Source organism: Nyctereutes procyonoides, unplaced genomic scaffold (assembly GCF_905146905.1).
Source record: "Nyctereutes procyonoides isolate TBG_1078 unplaced genomic scaffold, NYPRO_anot_genome, whole genome shotgun sequence".
NCBI classification, from domain to species: Eukaryota; Metazoa; Chordata; class Mammalia; order Carnivora; family Canidae; genus Nyctereutes; species Nyctereutes procyonoides.
The window spans coordinates 39,440,800-39,462,209 of record NW_026575048.1 but is presented as its reverse complement, the minus strand read 5'-3'; the positions used below and the strand labels follow the sequence as shown (position 1 = coordinate 39,462,209).

At 42.2% G+C, this 21,410-nt stretch overlaps 1 long non-coding RNA gene across 2 annotated transcripts; it reads right to left on the bottom strand.

The window, feature by feature from the left end:
• On the bottom strand, nucleotides 1–20,678 carry LOC129511076 (uncharacterized). Of its 2 annotated transcripts, none has more exons than XR_008664746.1 (4): nucleotides 20,601–20,678; nucleotides 20,245–20,358; nucleotides 19,769–19,897; nucleotides 1–41 (listed from the first exon to the last, which is right to left on the bottom strand). It is a non-coding gene; the product is annotated as an uncharacterized LOC129511076 (long non-coding RNA). The 2 variants fall into 2 exon arrangements; XR_008664747.1 differs by lacking the exon at nucleotides 1–41 and adding an exon at nucleotides 13,913–13,973.
• Nucleotides 20,679–21,410: the final 732 nt, after the last annotated feature.

Genomic DNA, 21,410 nt, shown 5'->3' with positions numbered 1-21,410 from the left:
GCCGAAGTGGACGCTTAGAGACACCCATGAAATTGCTGAATCTGTGTAGAGAGGAAAGAGAAGACTGAGGATCAGACATTGGGGAGCATGGCTGTCCACCCGTAAAGCCCAAATCAATTCTGAGGACTGGGTCAGTCTGACCAGGCCTCTCAAATAGACTGTGCTCTCTCTCAGGCCCCAAATGGCTTCCTTCTGAGTCCAATCATGGAGGTGGGTATTGGGCGGCTGGCAGGAAGGCAAGCAGGCTCTGGTCTCCCTTCTATAACAGGTCTCAATGTAGAGTCTTTTTTAAAAAACATTTTATTTGTTTATTCATGAGAGAGAGAAAGAGAGAGAGAGAGAGAGAGAGAGAGAGAGGCAGAGACACAGGCAGAGGGAGAAGCAGGTTCCATGCAGGGACCCCGATGTGGGACTCGATCCTGAGTCTCCAGGATCACACCCTGGGCTGAAGGCAGCGCTAAACCGCTGAGCCACCCGGGCTGCCCTCACATGTGGAGTCTTGATGTTATTTCCCAATAGGATGATATATACACTCACAGAAGAGCCCTAAGAGAAATGACAAAAAAGACACAGTGTGGCGTAGTGACTGGCCTTCCTATGTGTAATGCACAAGGGACTCCTATTTCTTTTTTTTTTTTTTTTTTTAAAGATTTTATTTATTTATTCATAGACACACACAGAGAGAGAGAGGCAGAGACACAAGCAGAGGGAGAGGGAGAAGCAGGCTCCATGCAGGGAGCCCGATATGGGACTCGATCCCCGGTCTCCAGGATCACACCCCAGGCTGCAGGCGGCGCCAAACCGCTGCGCCACCGGGGCTGCCCGGGACTCCTATTTCTTTAAAATTCTGTGAAAAGTACAATTATATTTTATTGTATCTTTTCTGTGAAAGTATTATTTATAGGTGAACATTAAAATAGACCACCATGTGGTAATCCTAGCAGGTATTTTTCACTGTTTCAGAAAGGAGACCCCTAGATCAGAAGGGGGCAGGACCTTTGCTTCTGCTTCTAACCCAAATGGCCCAGAAGTCCAGCTCCTGTGGTCTTTAGAGATTTCACTGTCCAGTCCAAGTTACCAGCTGATGTGATCAGTTACCTTGGAAGTCAATCTGTCCTGGAGTTTGGATTCACCTAGACTCAAAAAATATATTTTTTAAATTTTATTTATTTATTCATGAGAAACACACACACAGAGAGGCAGAGACATAGGCAGAGGGAGAAACAGGCTCCATGCAGACAGCCCAATGTGGGACTCGATCCTGTGACCGCGGGATCACACCCTGAGCCAAAGGTAGACTCTCAACCACTGATCCACCCAGGCGTCCCTCAAAATATTTTGTTTAACCCCACTTTCCACCTCAGGCTTAAATGAACTTTTACAAAAAATAAAATAAAATAAAATTACTTTTTTTTAAAAAGATTTATTTATTTATTTATGATAGACATAGAAAGAGAGAGAGAGAGAGAGGCAGAGACACAGGAGGAGGGAGAAGCAGGCTCCATGCCGGGAGCCCGACGTGGGACTCGATCCCGGGTCTCCAGGATCGCGCCCTGGGCCAAAGGCAGGCGCCAAACCACTGAGCCACCCAGGGATCCCATGAAATGAAATTACTAAAAAAAAGCTTCCCTTTTAGATTTGGCTTTCTGACTCTGTGCTTGTGTTCTGTTTCAACACTTTCATACTTCTGCTCCTTGGTAAGGAAAGCACACTTGGTCCCGTCCCAGACACATTGAGCAGACAGGGAACCACCAAAGGCCCTGCTGACATGTTTGTTCGTTTGAGAAAACTTCATAGGAAAGTGAGGTCTCTCCTCTCGATGTCAGTCTGGGTACACACCACACACACACTTGGTGCTTTCCTAATCTTCTTGGTATAAAGATAAACAATTCTATTATCAGGGGTTCCGGACAGCCTACTTTTGTCAGAGGTGGTGTTGTAGGACAGCCTGCTATGGTATGTCAGACTCTGGGACATTCTAAATGCCTCTAGACGCTGTCTCCAGAAAATTTTTTTAAAGTTTTAGTTGTGGTAAAATACATGTAACATAAAATTTACCATCTCAGCCATTTTTTTAAAAAAAATTTATTTATTTATTCACGAGAGACACAGAGGGAGAAACAGGCTCCCATCGGGGAGCCAGATATGGGACTCGATCCCAGGACCCTGGGATCATGCCCTGAGCCAAAGACAGATGCTCAACCAGTGAGCCACCCACGTGCCCTCATCTTAGCCATTTATAAGTGTATGATTGAGTAATGTTAAGTATAGCCACATTGTCGTGTAACCAGTTTCTAGAATTGTTTTCATTTTGCAAAATTGAAATTCTGTATCCATTAAATAATAACTCCTCATTTTCCCCTCACACCCCCAGCTCCTGGCAACCACCATTCAACTCTCTGTCTCTGTGAATTTGGTGAGTCTAGGGACCTCATATAATTGGAATCATGCATTGTCATTTTGTGACTGACTTGTTTCACTTAGCATAAGGTCTTCAAGTTTCAACCATGTTGTGGCATGTGTCAGAATGCCCCTCCTTTTAAAAGCTGAACAATATTTCATTGCATGAATGTATATACCTTATTTTGTTTCTCCACTTATCTATTGATGGACACAGAGGTTGCTTCCACCTTTCATCCTTTATAAATAATGCTGCTATGAACATAGGTGTATGAATATCTCTCCAAGACTCTGTTTTCAATTCTTTTGGATATATACCCAGAGGTGGATCATATAATATAATATGATCATATATATTGATTATATAATACTTTCCCTCAGGCAAATAGAAGTGTGGGACTTGAGTTACCAGTCTGCAGCCACCAAATCATATAATAATTCTATTTTTAATATTTTGAGAAACCATGACACTGCTCTCCATGGTGGCTGTACCATTTCACATTCCCACCAATAGTGTACAAAGGTTCCAATTTCTCCATACTCTTGCCACATTTATTTTCTGTTTTTGTTTTGTTTTGAACTTTTAAAAAAGATTCTATTTATTTGACAGAAAGAGAGAGCACAAGCAGGGGGAGTGGGAGGCAGAGGGAGAGGGAGACACAGGCTTCCCGCAGAGCAGGGAGCTGGATGTAGGCCTCGATCCCAGGACTCTGGCTTAACTAACTGAGCCACCCAGGCAATCTTTCTGTTTCTATGGCAGCCACCCTCATGGATGTGAGGTGGTATCTCACTGTGATTTTGATTTAATTTCCCTAATGATTACTGATACTGAAATATTGAACATCTTTTCGTGTGTTTATTGGCCATTTGTGTATCTTCTTTGGAAAAACATCTATTCAAGTCCTTCACCCATTTTTTAATGGAGTCATTTGTTTTACTTTTTGTTGTCAAATCCTAGTTCTTTAAGATCTTAATCCCTTAATATGTTTTGCACATATTTTTTCCCATTTCATAGTTTGCCTTTTCAGTCTGTGGTGTCCTCTGATGACAGAAAATTTCATTTTGATGTAGTCTAATTTATATATTTTTACTTCTGTTCATGCATTCAGTGTCACATGTAAGGAAATCATTACCAATGTCATTAAGCCTTTACCCTGTGTTTACTTCGAAGAGTCTTACAGCTTTAGCTCTTATGTTTACATCTTTCATCCATGTTAATTTTTTTAAAGATTTTTATTTATTTATTCATGAGAGAGACAGAGGGGGGGGGGGCAGAGACACAGGCAGAGGGAGAAGCAGGCTCCATGGAGGGAGCCCGATGTGGGACTCGATCCCGGGTCTCCAGGATCACACCCTGGGCTGAAGGCAGACACTCAACCACTGAGCCACTGGGGCTGCCCCATGTTAATTTTTTATATAATGTAAGGTAAGGCCTCTTTTGTTTTAAAAATATTTTTTTCTGATTATAAAGTTAATTCATGTTCATTGTAGAAAACTTGGGAAAGTATAAGCCAATAAAAATCATCCCTAATTAGTGGTGCGCTGAAAAAAACACTTGATTTATATTATTTACCAACTTCTGTGCCATCAATACTCCCACCATGTTCAATCTCAATCAACTTCCAACTACCAATGTGATATCACTAAATGCGGGGTAGAGAAGAGATGGGCACAACTGGCTCTCACATCACTGCCACTAATTCACCACGTGGCCGTAGCCATAGTTATGATGCTTCAAACTGATGCAGCCATCTTGTGACTATGAGGCCAGATGGAGAATTTTAGAGATGCCAATTCAGCATCTGAACTTTGTGGAACTGCTGAACTAAACCCCGGAAATGCCTATTCTCAGATTTCTTAAGTAAGATTTTTTTTTTTTAATGGCTTAAGCCAGGGAGCAGCATATTTTTTCTGCAAAGAATCAGATAGTAAATATGTTAGACTTTGCACAACTAGTTGTGACAAACATTGTGGGGTCCGTGGAAGCAGCCATATGCAAGGCATAAAGGAAACTGTATGGCTATGCTCTAGTAAGACTTTATTATAGACACTGAAACTTAAATTTCATATAACCTTAACATATCACAAGATCTCATTCTTCTTGGGATGCCTAGGTGGCTCAGTGGTTGAGCATCTCTCTTCGGCTCAGGGTGTGATCCCTCGGTCCTGGGATTGAGTCTTGCATCCAGCTCCCTGGAGGGAGCCTGCTTCTCCTTCTGTCTATGTCTCTGCCTCTCTCTCCAAGTCTCTCATGAATGTACCATGTTGGCATCACAAAATGCCAGTATCTCCCCGAACCTAGTGTTGCCCAGAAGATAACTGGTGGGAGATTTGGGGCAGCCCTCATGCCAGAGAAGGGCCCATATATTCCTAAGTCCCTGTGAGCCGCCCCTGAAAGACTCCCAGAAATTCTTGATGAGCTCTTGGCAGACCAACTGTCTCCTCAAGTGAGTGTTTCTCCCATGGCTTTCCCATCCCGTGCCCTCTTAGAGACTTCCCCATTGTCCCTCTGCCTGTTCCAGCTTCTGTGTGTAGACTATCTCCTCCCTTATCTAATCCAATAGCAGCAGAGACTCAGAGATTTCCTGTGGACATCAGCTCCTACCCCAGGAGCTGTGATGGCTCCCTTTTCCTGTCCCTTCCCTCTTGTTTCTGTCCTCATTAGGATGACCAACAGGATGGGGAGAACAAAAAGAGCCTCAGATTTCAATCTTCTGTTTCCTAGCTGTCATAGATCCTGAGGGACTATCTTTCTAGAGTCGCTTTCCTAGGGGGACTGCCCTTCCCTATGTCCGTGACCATGGGAACTGCCATGTTAGTAAAATAGGACTCTACTCCCACCACACTATCAGTACCTCCCACACCAGTACTCTCCTTGCGGAAGTTAATTGGTTTGGGAAGGACATGTGACTCACACTGGACTAATGCTCACTTCCTAGGGATTGGGAGAGGCAAGTGTGTCCCAACATAAAATTTTAAACAATGAAAGTCAGCAGAAATCAATATTTCCCCTCCCTCCTGAAATCCATTAAAATGACAGCGGAGGAATTTGTGAAAAGGCATAAATGAATAAGAACAAAGAGAATCTGGGAGGAGACAGCAACAAAATGTTGGAAGCTGTAAAGTAGATGGTTGAATGATAACTGAGTTAGAAGACCTGAGAAAGTTGAATCATAAACCAAACCAAACCAAACCAAAACAAAACAAAAACAAGATACTAGGGGTTTACACCCTGGAACCCCCAGGAGCTTGAGATAGGAGGCAGCAGGTACCAATCATTTGGAATAAGGTTGAAGCTGAGCATAGAAACAGGAGGACTGGGATGCCTGGGTGGCTCAGCGGTTTAGCACCTGCCATCGGCCCAGGGCATGATCCTGGGTTCCAGGATCGAGTCCCACATTGGGCTCCCTGCATGGAGCCTGCTTCTCCCTCTGCCTGTGTCTCTGCCTCTCTCTCTCGGTGTCTCTCATGAATAAATAAATATTTTTTTTTAAAAAGAAGCAATTAGACCCCCAACCCCTCTTCCACTGCCCTTAGTGAGCGACTGCCCCTCCTCTAGGAAAGCATAGAGCAAGTTTTCTGGACTGGGACACATCAGTCACAGCTGAGGGCAGAGGTGGCATATTGGAAACGGGACTTACACAGGGACATCCTATATACTGAATGAGGAGGCCACTACCTCTCTTCCCCCATTCTGCAATCAGAACACTGGCAGACTTATTCCCTCTGAGTATGAGACTGGCAGAAACAGAAAAGTTTCCCAGAAAAGGGAAATCTGACTGAGCCCAAGAAGAAAGAGCTAGAGATGCTGACATCAGAGGTTTCCCAATGAATTGGCCCAGCCAATTCACTCTGCAATCAAGTCCTGAGGTGGCAAGCCACACATATGTACATAGGACTTCTAATAAACTTTTCTGTGCCCCCCTCCTAAATATCTGTGCAGACAAGACCTCCCCAGGATGATGGTCAAGGGAGATCACATGGCCATCCTACATAGCAGTCCTAAAGAGCTGTCTACACAAAACAGGATCAGGTCAAAGGCACTGGAGAGATTTCTTCAAGATGATGAAACTGATAGAACATCCATTACATTTGAACATGATGAGAGATTTATACCACTCTAGGGGGAGGGAGGAGTTTGAGACTGAATTAATAAGAAGTATGTAGAAAACCAGGCAAATGAAAAAACAAGACATTCAGTTACTCTGGGGAAAATAGAATTGTGAAGGAAGGGGAACGTAATCCACTGGGATGATGAAGGGCTTGGGGGTGGTGTGAGGGGGTGACAGGGTGTGGTCTGTGGAAAGTCAGTCCTCACCCTCCATGGTAAGAAGTCCTTACCCAGCACTTGAAATTCTTCCATGGGTGCCAGGGGCAACCTGACTGGGTTTCTAATAAATACTTCTTTTTGTGATTAAATTTGTCAGAGTTGTTTTTTATTGCTTAAAACTAAAAGAATCACAGCTAAAACATTAACCACATGATCTCTGCCTGTCACTTCTATCCCTGGGCCTGGGGCTCCCCACCCATATAACAAGGTCTTATTCTTTGATTCTATGCACCTTTCAATTGGTCAACCTTCTTCATCTTCTTTCCTCCGACTCAGCCTTTCTATTGTCACACCCACTTACCAAAACTAAACTTCCTTTGGGGGTGTGCCCTGGCCCACATTGGGTCACAGTGAAGGATGCTGACAAACTCTGCTGGAAGACAGCCTGCTGAGGCAATCCCTGGGGAAGAGCCAGAGTAGAGCAGAACCAACTTTTTAGGTGTGATTCTGCTGCTCCACAATCCTGGACTTTCAGCTTTGGTCATCTACACTTTATTTTTTTAAGATTTTATTTATTTAATTGAGAGAGAGAGAGAGAGAGTGAGCAAGAACAGGGTGAGGGGCAGAGGGAGAAGCAGACTCCCCGTTGAGCAGGAAGCCCAATGGGGGGGCTCTATCCTGGGATTCCGGGATCACAACCTAAGCAGATGTTTATTTATTTTTTTTAAATAATTTTTTAAATTTTATTTATTTATTTATGATAGGCACACAGTGAGAGAGAGAGAGAGGCAGAGACACAGGCAGAGGGAGAAGCAGGCTCCATGCACCAGGAGCCCGACGTGGGATTCGATCCTGGGTCTCCAGGATCGTGCCCTGGGCCAAAGGCAGGTGCTAAACCGCTGCGCCACCCAGGGATCCCTAAGCAGATGTTTAAATGACTGAGCCGTCCAGGCACCCTGATCATCTACACTTCAACTTGGAAGTTGACTTATTTATCCCATCTACATTTTAGACAAATTTGAACCAACTTTACAAAATTAATAAAATATAGGCAAAGACAATTAAAAAATACAGACCTACACTCAAGTTTTAAAAAGTTTAGAGAAATTAACGTTTCAAGGATGATGCATTGATATAATGAAGTGCTAAATCTTGTTCCAAGTTCACTGGCAGGTAAGACAAAATAAAAATTATATAATTTGGGAGTTACTCTGCATTCAAAAAACATTTATTGAATACTGAATCAGTCTAGTTAATGTTTGGCTACACATAAGAGGAAAAAAGCTAATAGCTGTATGTTTCTTTTGACAGTAAAGGAAGTCTGGAAGTAGGGAAATCAGGTATAGTATGGTGTCTTTCTGATCATTGGGAAACCAAGATCCCTTACTATTCAGTATGGCTCAAGTCACAGTTATCACAACTGCCTTCGAGGAAGAAGGAAAGATGAAGAGTGAGAAGGGTATTTCTCTTCTATTTTAAGGACACTTCCAGAAAGTCCCAGAAATACTTTCACTAATATTTTATTTTATTATTTTTAAAAGATTTTATTTATTATTCATGAGAGACACACACAGAGAAAAAGAGAGGCAGAGATACAGGGAGCGGGAGAAGCAGGCTCCATTCAGGGAGCCCGACGTGGGACTCTATCCCAGGTCTCCAGGATCACGCTCTGGGTTGAAGGCTACGCTAAACTGCTGAGCCACCCCGGCTGCCCCCCACTAACATTTTAACATAATGAATTTAATCACATGCGCACACCTGGCTACAAAGGAATCTAGAAAATGCCTTTTAGCTGGGCGGATTACCACACCAAAAGAGATCACTAATGAATGCTGGGGTAGGCAACAAGCTGTCTCTACTACAGACACTATGTGGCAGGTGCTTCTAGGCTCAAGAAATACAAAGACAACACAGTTCTAGTCCCTAAAGAATTCAGAAATTTTAGGAAAATGCTAATAATCAATTGAATATTCTACCATTAGAAAAAAACATTCTGTGAAGATGTGAACAAAGAATTGAGGGAAGAGAATAAAGTAGCAGTGAGTCGTCTAGAGAGACAGGGAAAGAAGGTGACAATAGAGCTGGGCCTTTGGCAGAAGAGAAATTTAGAGAGGAGAAAGCATTCTAGATACACAAAGAAGAGCATCAATACAGGTGGATTCTTGGCGGTGGGGGGGGCGGTTGACTCATTTTGTATTCTTTAAAATAGGGTCATCAGGGATCCCTGGGTGGCGCAGCGGTTTGGCGCCTGCCTTTGGCCCAGGGCGCGATCCTGGAGACCCGGGATCGAATCCCACGTCGGGTTCCCGGTGCATGGAGCCTGCTTCTTCCTCTGCCTATGTCTCTGCCTCTCTCTCTCTCCCTCTCTGTGACTATCATAAATAAATAAAAAAAAAAAAAATAAAATAGGGTCATCAGAGTCCTGGTGGAAGATAAGGTCAAAACAGAGTGGTAAATGGCCAAAAATTTCCACTGAAAGGATTCTAGAGGGAATGGGAAGCCCTGAAGGTTTATAAGCAGGGAGATCTTGGGGTCAGATCTTTATGTTTCAAAAAAGAACCATGGAATGTGAGAATTAATGAGCTAAGACAGGAGGGCGTGGGAAGCAAGGCGACCAGCTAAGGGGCAAGCTAATTGTTGAAGTGATTTGCCCTAAGGACCTGAATGAGGCAGGGTAGCACATGCATTTGGGGGAGGGAATGGTTTTGAGAAACAAAAGTTGGCTTGTCACAGGTTATAAGGAGAGTGAGGAGAGGCAGAGAGGCCTAGAAGACTCTGCAGTGTCTAGTTAATCCGTCAGTGGCTTCTGATTCCCAGCCTCTTCTATCCCTTCATTAAACAAGGTGCCTGGCGCTGCTCCCTGAAGTGGAAATTCTTCGGTGGCCAAGGCAGATGTGCTTCCTGCCCTCCGGGAACTCCTGTCTGGGAGGGAGGGGTGCCAATTCACTGAGCAATTTAAACTCGATGTGGTGCCAAGCACAAGCAGGCCCACGTGGAGGTGGCTTCTGAAGAGCAGTGTGGGGGAAATCAGAGATGGAGGAGGAGCAAGGCAAGGGAATCAGGGCTAGGTCTGTCCATTGGGCATAGCCATTTGGACACTGGGTTGCACCAAGACTGCAGTAGCCGGCCCAATGTCCTGTCCCCACTGGCCAGTCTCTAGGGGCATACATTAGAGTCCAAGTCTTTAGTTAGTGGGGGCATTTCCCCAGGCACCTGAGAAGAAACTTTAGAGTTCTTCTCGCCTAGAATAATACCCCATGACAGTGAGGGTGTGGGAAGGGAGAACTTTCTTTCCTGAAGTGCAGGTGGGGATGCCTAACTAGCAAGGACTTTCTGGAAGAACTTGGCAATAAATATAAAATACTCTGGCAATATACATTCTCTTGATCCAGTGATTCTCCTAGGAATCTATCTCAGAGAAAGAGTTAAGGATGCAAACAAACTGTTTATATTAGCAAAAAAAATTGGAAATGACCTTATTGTCTAACAATTAAGAATTTACTAAGTAAAATCATCTGATGAATTCTGTTCACCCATTAACATCCATTGTGGTCATTTTTTTTTTTTAAGGAGTTTCTTTATTTACTTGACAGAGAGCACAAGCAGGGGGAGAGGCAGGCAGAGGGAGAGGGTGAGGGAGAAGCAGGCTCCCAGGGGAGCAAGGAACCAGATGCAGGACTCAATCATGGGATCATGGGATCGTGACCTCAGCTGAAGGCAGAGGTACCTGACTGAGCCACCCAGGTGCCCATCATTTTTTTTTAAGGTTTTATTTTTAAGTAATTACTACACCTAATGCGGGGCTCAAACTTACAACCTAGAGATCAAGAGTTGCATGATCTACTGACAGAGCCAGTCAGGCCTTGAATTTTCTTTTTATAATGGAGCAAACAATTTTGGTTTTGAACAATACAAGTTTTTTTTTTTAAATTTTTATTTCTTTATGATAGTCACAGAGAGAGAGAGAGAGAGAGAGGCAGAGACATAGGCAGAGGGAGAAGCAGGCTCCATGCACCGGGAGCCCGACGTGGGATTCGATTCCGGGTCTCCAGGATCGCGCCCTGGGCCAAAGGCAGGCGCCAAACCACTGCACCACCCAGGGATCCCACAATACAAGTTTTTAAGTTAAATTTTTGTGTATGCTGCAAAAAGTCTTGATAATAAAAGGAAATTTCAGGAGCACCTGAGTGGCTCAGTCTGTTAAGCATCCAACTATTGGTTTCGGCTCAGGTCATGATCTTGGGGTTGTGGGATCCAGCTTGCCTCAGGCTCCACACTCAGCATGGAGTATGCTAGGGATTCTCTCTCTCCCTCTCACTCTGCACCCCTACTCAAATAAATAAATAAATCTGTTTTTTAAAAAAGAAAAAAATAATAAAAAGAAATTTCAGTTTAAGTTACAGATACAATTGCTTTTCTGAATTATTTATAAATATACCTCTTCAAAGATAGAGGTTTCAACTTCACTCAGGTAGTGCATCTACTGTAATATACTTAATTATAATCTACAATGTTTATTGTATTTTCAGGGATTGAATTATTAGTGTGTTTTTACTATGGCCAATTATATTTGTAATATATATATTACATAGTATATAAAATATACTATTTTAGTATACAGGTTACTTAAATCATTATACTTTTAAGGTGAAAAAACCATAATGAAGTACATTACAAATATATTTGTGAAATTGTACCTTGGAATAGCAATAGACAAATACCCAGGAAATTAGCAATCCAGAATTTCTAATTACCCGGCATGTTCCAAGTTGGATCTATGCTTGGTTATTGAACTTTTACTGTATTACAAAAATTTGAAGCATGCCAAAAATTGTCAAAAGAAAAGTAAAAAACAAAAATAAATTTGGTCTCAATTCCACCACTCAGAGACAATTAACTGTTGGCATGTAGGGACCATCATTCCAGATGTTTCTACCTGCAAATACACAGATAAGTATGAGGATAAAAGAAAGTGTGTGTGTTTGCATAGGTGAAAAAAATACATAGTTTTACAGAGAATGGAAATACCCACAATAGCACTACCAAAAAAATGGGATCACGTTTTTTTTTTTTAATTTTAATTTATTTATGATAGGCACACAGTGAGAGAGAGAGGCAGAGACACAGGCAGAGGGAGAAGCAGGCTCCATGCACCGGGAGCCCGACGTGGGATCCGATCCCGGGTCTCCAGGATCGTGCCCTGGGCCAAAGGCAGGCGCCAAACCACTGCGCCACCCAGGGATCCCGACGTTTTTTTTTTTTAAACAAAAGTCTTTTGTCAGGAGGAAAAACTTTTTTATTTTATTTATTTATTCATGATAGTCACACAGAGAGAGAGAGAGAGAGAGAGAGAGAGAGAGAGAGAGAGAGAGGCAGAGACAGAAGCAGGCTCCATGCAGGGAGCCCAACATGGGATTCGATCCCGGGTCTCCAGGATCGCGCCCTGGGCCAAAGTCAGGCGCCAAATCGCTGTGCCACCCAGGGATCCCTAGGAGGAAAAACTTAAAGGAATTCATGAACTTCAGAAAATATTTTTGACACGAAAAATACGGGTTCCTAAAAACGGCCCTTTGAATTAAGGAAAATGATAACATTAAGAGTTTTGAGTCATTTTAAAAAGCATATTTCACCTTTAGACAATGTCAATTGACTTCCAGCCAACAAATATGAGGAAATTAATACACTTCTACTTTCCCCCCATTTCCTCTTCCCTTGTGTCCTCCTAATTTTGTTGGTTGTATCATTTTCACATAGAAAAGGTTAATAATATTTACATTCCATTCTTTTACCACAACTCCCACAGTTGTCTGGTTGGCTCTGTGTATAATTGGAACACAATTGTTATTGTTCTTTTTCCATGACTTCTCCATTCCTATGTTTGGAATCATCCCTTCATTGGTGGGGTTTTGTCATCAAGTAGTCTGCTTTCATACAGGTCTCATGGATTCTTGCATGCTGCAAAGGGTCTGTGTCATTATACTTAAAGGGCAAACTGAATAAAAATTCTTGGGTTATTCTTTCCTTTAGATCTTTCCAGACATTGCTCCTCTGTCTTCTGGCATTGAGTGTTGCTTTGAGGGAAGTCGAAGGCTAAATAAATGCCTTTTATTCCTAGTACATAACTTGCTTCTTCTCCTTGGATATACTTAAGATTCTTTCTTTAGCTCTGAAATTCAGCAATTTCACCAATATATACCTTAATCAGTGTAATGTTTAGGGCAGAGATTCAGACACAAACCCAAAATAACAGTGGCTTTAAGAGAAAGGAATGTATTTGTTCCTCATTTAATGATATAAACCAATACAGTAGCAATTATCTAATGAAATTGTCAGGGGTTCAGGCTTTTTCTATTTTGTTGCTTTCCCACCATCCCTAGGGTGTTGACCTTGTCCATAGACAGAGATGTATACTCTAGCCAGTAAGAAAGAGGAAAGAGAAAGAGATCACATTCCTTCCCTTTAGGGATATATCCAAAAGTTGCACACAGTAATTTTTTGCTCACATCCCATTGGATGTATCTTGGTCATATGACCCTCCCTGACTGCAGGAATACTGGGAAATACAGTCTTCATTCTGGGTGACTATATATCCAGCTAAAAACATTCCACTATAATAGAATAAATACTGGAGAAAAGCAAATTTTTCTATGATCAATCTGTATTGTTTTTTTTTCCTGGGGTATGGCCTGTCTTTTCAATCTGTAGATTCAAATATTTATTTCAGGAAAGCTTCTAGAACATCCGTGACTATTTTTTTCTGTTCCATTTATTGTATTTTCTACTTTAGGACTGCCACGTATACATCTTTTGTGCTCTGTTTATCTTTTTTTATTTTAACCTCTGTATCTGTATTTGTATCCTTCATACATGTCTTCCTCAATCATCTTTCCTCTAAATGTTTTTACAATGCTTTCTTTCTGTTTCATGTTCTTTTCATTTGTGTTCTCAGTTGTATTCATTCAGAAAACTTTTTCAGCTGGATTTATTCCAGTTCTTATTGTTTCTACTGATGTATGTATCTCTATAACATTGCTATTTTTTCTTACTTTCTTTCTGAACTAGGCCAGCCAACTTTTCATCTCTTCCTGTGGCCTTGAAATCTCTTTTTTGCACTCTTGCATCTTTTCTTTGAGCTCTCTTGTCAAAGAGAGATTGTTTCATCTCACATTCTTTAAGATCACGGAGAATTATTTGTTGGACTCTGTTTCCTGAAGCAATCCCTCTTCTGATGTATGTTTTTCATCTGTTTTTTTGCTTATGTGTCTCTCTTCTTTTTGAGGGGGAGATGAAGGCCATTTATGCTCTAGGAGCAGAGTGAGAGAAAAAGGCTAGAGGTTCCACCATTCAGGAGACATATTTACTCTTTTCTTTTCTTTTCCCCTGGGTTAACATTTTGGTATCTATACTTCCAGAGAGATACATACATAATTTTCCCTTCCAATATAAGATGACAATATACATTCTATTTTGCAATCTGTTTCCTTCATGTCCTATATGTCATATGTATTTTTATGTCATTAAATATATCTCCCCCACATTATTTAAGTAGCTGCATTGCATTCCATTGGCATGATATAGCATATTTTTTAACCCAATCTCTTGGCAAACATTTCCACTGTTTCCAGTAATTTACTATTGTAATTCAACTGAGGCGTAATTTAAAATCTCTTAATTTGACTCTCTGGACTTAAAGCTAAAGTTGTGGAGGATCTTATAGGTTTTCACTTTTCCCTTCCCTCTTTTTAGTGAGATATAATTCACATATAATTAAATCTACCTTTTTGGGGGATCCCTGGGTGGCTCAGCGGTTTGGCGCCTGCCTTTGGCCCGGGGCACAGTCCCGGAGTCCCCGATCGAGTCCCGCGTCGGGCTCCTGGCATGGAGCCTGCCTGTCCCTCTGCCTGTGTCTCTGCCTCTCTCTCTTTCTCTCTCTGTGTGTGTGTGTGTGTGTGTGTGTGTGTGTCTATCATAAATAAATCTTTAAAAAAAATCGACCTTTTTGAAGCATACAGCTCATTGGTCTTTAGTATATTCAGAGTGGTGCAACCATCAGTGCTATCTGCGTCTAGATCCATTAGCAGTCATCCCCACTCCCCTTTCCTAGGTCCTGCCAACCTCTAATCTACTTCCTGTCTCTGGATTTGCCTATTATAGACATTACATGTAAATGTAATTATATAATAAGTCCTCCTTTGTGATTGGCTCCTTTCACTTAGCATAATGCTTTTAAGGTTGGCTCATGTAGTACTTGCCAGTCCTTTATTCCTTTTTATGGCCAAGTAATATTTCATTGTATGGATGCACAACATTTTGCTTATCTGTTCATCAGTCAGGGGACATTTGGGTTGTTTACACATGTTGGCTATGATGAAAAAGTACTATGAACATTTACATATAAGTTTTGGTGGACCTATATTTTTGATTCATGTAGGTGTTTTCCCACTATGACATTGCTGGGTCATAAGATAACATAGATTTAATCTCGATCCCTGTGTTTCTGATTGCACATGACATCACCAACCCCTTACAACATGTGTCCCCAAATAGAGAGCTTTTCTGATTTATTTGTTTTTTTACTTATTAAGATTTTTTTAAATTTATTCATGAGAGACACAGAGAGAGAGGCAGAGACATAGGCAGAGGGAGAAGCAGGCTCCTCGCTGGGAGCCCAATGCGTGACTTGATCCTAGGACCCCAGGATCATGACCTGAGCCAAAGGCAGATGTTCAACCACTGAGCCACCCAGGCGACCCCAAGAGCCTTTCAGATTAGTTCCTACAGAGCCTGAATCTACAGTTTCCTATTTGGGCTGGCGGTCACTTTGCTTTAAGGGGTAGAAGAAAAGGCCTGAGATCTAATAGCTATTTTCACCCTATGCTCCCACTTTACACAGTATCTGGTGCCTTCACGTGGTCCTCAGACACCATAAGCCATATCTTCCTCCACTTTGCTAATTTACTTGTCTCTTGCTCCTTCAGGGACTAGGCCCTTTTATATTTTCTCACTGTCATTTTACTAGGGTTTGGGGAAGGAGAGGCTATAAATATTGGCTTGTTTACCTAGAAGTTGCACTAATTATGCATGCCTAAGTCTTTCTGATTATTGCTCATCTTTGAAAGAGACCAGTTTTGTTAAAAATCAGTTTGGAGAAAGATGAGGCCAGTGGTCTGAACAGACCACAGTTTTAAATTGTCTATTTTCCTTGAACACTGTCACCAAATCTGCTTTTGCTTTTGTCTGGGGCCATATTGCCCCAGTTTTTAGGATGTAGGAAGTCAGTGTGGTAATACTCCCTAAGATAGGCTTTGTCTTAGTCTGTTTGGGCTGCTTTAAAAAAAACACCACCAACTGGGTGCTTAAACAACATTTCTTTCTCACAGTTCTGGAGCCTGGGAAGTCCAAGATGGAGGCACCCATAGATTTGGTATCTGGAAAGACCCCACCTGGTTCGTAGATAGACATCTTTGCGCTGTATCTATACATGCTATAAAGGGCGTGAGAGTTCTCTGAGGTCTCTTTTAAAAGGGCACTAATCCCATTCATGAGGGCTTCACCCTCATGACCTCATCACCTCCCAAAGGCTCCACCTCCAAATATTATCAATTTAGGGATTAGGTTTCAACATAGGAATTTTGAGGGGACACAAATATTCAGTGTACACCAGGCTTTCTGATAATCACTGTCCCCTCTTTCCCCCCCTTCTCTCTCCTCACCCACAGCAGATTCCTTCATGTAGAAGGCTGGGACGTGGATAATGAATATGGCACTTATACCTGGCTTCTCCATTACTTCCACTTCCCTATTGCCTATATCCAGAAGGGTAGGGTACTTCTCTGGAGTAATTCCAGATGCTTGTCTTACGGTTCCAAACAATGAACCATTAAGATGGGCTTTCCAGGGATGACTGGGTGGTTCAGTGGTTGAGCATCTGATTTTGGCTCAGGTCGTGATCCAGGAATCCTAGGATCGAGTCCTGCATCAGACTCTCCAGAGGGAGCCTGCTTCTCCCTCTGCCTATGTCTCTGTCTCTCTCTGTGTGTCTCTCATTAATAAGTAAATAAAATCTTTTTTTAAAAAGGGCTTTCTAGGGGCAACGGGTAGCACAGTCAATTAAGCATCGACTCTTGGTTTTGGCTCCAGTCGTGATATCGAGCTCTAAGTCAGGCTCTGCACTCACCGTGGAGTCTGCTTGAGATTCTCTCTCTCTCTCTCTCTCTCTCTCTCTCTCCCCCTCCCTCCCTCTGCCCCTCCTGCTTGTGCTCTCTGTCTCAAATAAATAGATTTTTTTTAAAAAAGCAAAAAAAAAAAAAAAAAAAAAAAAAAGCCTTTCCAGAACAGTGTCCTTGGCAGTCTACAGCTTCTTTGTGTCATTGAAGTTGGAGACAGGTACAAGAATGTTAAACATACTCTGTAATAACAAAAAGCTGGAAACAAATGACAGCTACCAGACAGCAGGTAAATACAGGGTCACATATTCATACAATGGAATGCAATTCATCAATAAAAATGAGTGAACTAGGAGCATCTGGCTGATTCAGTTGGAAGAGTGTGTGACTCTTGATCTCGGGGTCATGAGCTCAAGCCCCATGTTGGGTGTAGAGATTACTTAAATAAATAAACGTAAAAAAAAAAGAGTGAACTATAAAGCTGCACATAGCAGCATAGGTGGTTCTTAAAAACATACAGTTGAGGGATCCCTGGGTGGCGCAGCGGTTTGGCGCCTGCCTTTGGCCCAGGGCGCGATCCTGGAGACCCGGGATCGAATCCCACATCGGGCTCCCGGTGCATGGAGCCTGCTTCTCCCTCTGCCTGTGTCTCTGCCTCTCTCTCTCTCTCTCTCTCTCTCTCTCTGACTATCATAAATAATAAAAAAACCCATACAGTTGAGTGAAAAGTCACAGAATATATACTCCATAAATGTATATATGGAAAATGGAAATATGTATTTCCATAAATGCAAAAACTCTCAACTTAAAATATATCGTGTAGGAAAATATACATGAAGAGCAAATCTCTGAAGAAAAAGAAGGGAATGATTAAGTCAAAATTCAGGATAGAAGTTATTACTCAGAGGGAGAGTAAGGGGTGTGACGGGACAAGTACACACAGGACCTTCTAAGGCACTACTTAAATCAAATTTTTTAAAAGCAGGTTGATAGGTACATGTGTTCATTTTACTGTGATTAGTTAAATTTTTCATATATGTTGAGAACATTCTTTGTTAGCATTAAATTTCATAATAAAAAAATGGAGTGATTGCTCCCTTTTTTCTCATCTTTTTTTTTTTTAAGGTTTCATTTATTTATTTGACACACAGAGAGAGAGAGTAACAGAGAGCACAAGCAGGGGGAGTGGCAGGCAGAGGGAGAAGGGACTCCCCACTGAGCAGGGAGCCCAATACAGGACTGGATCCCAGGGCCCCTGGGATCATGACCTGAGCCAAAGGCAGATGTTTAACTGACTGAGCCACCCAGGCGCCCCTCTCATCTTTTAAAAAATGGGGTTGTTTCTCTTTTTCATCCTTTGGAGGGTTTTAGGGTGGGAGAGGAGTATAATGGCTCTCCCCATCTCTATCAGCAACTCTTTCACTGGGGATTTGAATAATTCTTATGCCTAAACACGTGTAAAGACATGGGCCATTATGAAGCTTGGGTTTCCATGTAACATTAAAGAAAGAGAGTTCGTAGAAAACTGACATCAAGAAGTTTGTGATTTCTGAAATTGTTTCTTTCTGAAATCCTTGAAAGGAAAATGGTTTTGATTCAGAAAATGGCTTCTGTACTCGTTTGGAGGGGCAGTAAGGCAGGGTTGCTGCACTGGTGACGGAGGAAGAAGCTAGGGGACTTGACCTTTGCCTGGGCCTCAATAACTCCCAGAAAGAGAAGGGGAGAGAGAGAGTGCACAGGAGTCTAGGGGACAGGTGGTCTAGGTGAGCAGTGACCAGCCCGAGGTGAGACCTGCTTCAGCAGGTGCCCAAGCGGACCCATGCCCACTTCAAATGGCATGATGCCTGCAGGAAGGGTGGATGTTTTTCCCCACTCAAGAGCTCTAGATCTGTTCAGGCTAGAACAAATATTGAGTTGAGCTGTGAGTGTTGAAAGCCATGGACCGAAAGAGCCTTCGTGTTAGAACTTGGTGGATCCACAAGGGCAGGGGTGGTGCACATGCCGAGAGAGGTCAGCGGAATCAGGCTGTGCCTGGGAGGGAATTTGGACTTTATCCTGAGCAATGAAGGGCTGTTAAAGGATTTAAGCCAGGAAGAGACAGGATAAGATTTGATTGAGAAAGCATGTAATTAAAAAACGCTGGTAAGACTTCAACAATTTATTTAAAGGAATCTATACTGCATTAATCACATCAGCATCTACATAGATTATAATGAGGTCCATATGTGGGTAAAATATGCTTTCGCTCTGTGGAAAAGTGAAAACCTGATGCACGTCAGAATTCAGAGACCAAAAAAAAAAAAAAGAATTCAGAGACCCTCTGCAAAACTCTGTGCCCGCATCTTCCATTCCCCTGCGGCTCAGGACTCACAGGAGAAGCACTGCCAGTCCAGTTAATGTTAATGCTAAACTGTTTTTGCCAGCAATGAGCAACAAATTCAGCTTCTTTCCTTAGGTTAAGCCAATGTCCCCAACACAGGAGAGATGCTTGCCTTCCCATCTGCTGTAAGGGACACACATTGAAGTCACATGCCTGTTGTTGCTTCTAACCACTTAAATATGTGCAAAAAATAAGGGAGGAACCAATGCACAACATATATTTATACAGATTAGGACTATTAACAAAACTAATAAATAGTATTAGGACACAAGTTTTGGGGTTGCCTCTTTTAACCCCACATCTTCAGAGGTAGATGCTGTTATTGCAATTGGAATTAATGACTTAGATATGTGATCTCTGTTTAGTATCCAGGTCCTGTGATAAGTTCAATGAGAGCAGGGGGCATGTCTGTCTTGTTTGCCCTTGTATGCCTGGCATCCCCCCAAGAGCGCCTGGCATGCATTAAACATTCAATAATGTATTTAGTGAATAAACTTTGAGTCCGCTTTTACAAGTGAGGACACCAAGGCTTAGAGATGTTAAATAGCTTACCAACTATTAGGTCACCAGCTAATCCAAACCCACATCTCTTGGACTTCATCTTCTTACTGGCTCCCAAATAGTCTAAGGTTTTATAAGGATCACATAGCTTGGTCAAGTTTCTGGCTGTTAAATAGAAAGCTATTGAAAGATTAATTAACACCTTTGGAAAGGTCTTAGCCATTTGCAGAACATAAAACAGAATTCAGAGGTGGGCAGTTGTAGGATGGTTATGTTTAAACTTGCTGTGTTTCATGAAGATACAACATTGAGAAATTCACACCTGGTATTTGAGAACAAAAGCTGGCTTAGACGTTGGAGGAAGTATTGTTAGGAATTTGCTCACTTAAATCTTCCTAAGCTTGTTATCAATAAAGAGGATGTTTTCTTTAAAATAGAGATCTTTATGGTTTTCTAGCACTCAACTGCAAACTTTATAGGATGAGGGCTCCAGGTATCATGGGCCACTGGGCATTCATCATTCTTACCTTTCTTGCCTGAAATCGTTGCCCAGGGGAGGCCTGAGGCCTGATCCCAGCCCCTTCCTGCACCTGGCCTGGCTTGGGTACAGAGTCCCTGCTAAATATTCAATACTCCAAGGCCTGTGAAAGAAGCATAGGAAAATAAGATTATCATTTCCCATAGGAAGGATATTGAAGTAATTGTGCAAGCTACCTATGGGAGAGGGGGAAGTTAAGTCTCTGGGAATGACTCCATCGGGAGTAACAAGTCCTGGCCTATTCTCATTTCATCCCACTTCTAGGCAGGAGTCTAGTCAAGCTGCCAGGCAGGCCCTCAGCCAAATAATGCAAGAACAAGTGATGCGTGAACGTGCAGGTATTACCTCAATCAAGAGATGAGCCCAGATCCTGTCTTCTCTCTGCATTCCACTATCCAGAGTGTGATTGGAAGGGAAGCTGCGAACACCAGCCAAAGACTTCACATTTCCTCACTTCACTGCAGCAAGGGTAGAGGTCAGGGTGCAAAGGTCTGAGAAAGGTGAATTCCATGGATTTTAGAAACTAACATTGGCATAGATTTTGATGGTCTCTGAGTCATCTCTGATGTACAAAGTGTTTTCACATATAGTTTCTTGCTAAGGTCGATAGACTAATATTATTATTCCCAAATTAGAGACAAAGGGATTATGTTACTTGTCTAAAGTCATGTCATTTCCCTCAAAACCCACCTCCTGGTGGACTGTTGCTCAGTCACGGTGTTTGATTTTTCTGCCCCTTCAAGCCAATGATTTACCACTTTTGCGTTTGGTGTATCATTACTTAGAGAACTGAACGAGCACTTTGGATTCCCATTCCAGAAAAAAACACATTTATTCACTGACATACACAGTCATGTGCCCCCACACACATGTGCGCACAGACACTGCATGGTGCACACAGAATTGTATATTGGCACACGCTACAGTTATTGAGGAGCCCAAAGAGTTTTGTTTATATGAGTCATATCTATCGTTATTTACTTACTGTATTTGATATTAATGTGGGGAATTGTAAAAATATGTATTAATTCATTAAAAGAAATACCCCCAAAATAAAATAAAACCCATTATATGTTAACATCAGAGTGGTGATACCATCGCGCATCATGTAGCCTCTGGAAAACTCCACTGCACACTCAGCATGAGTAGAGAAGG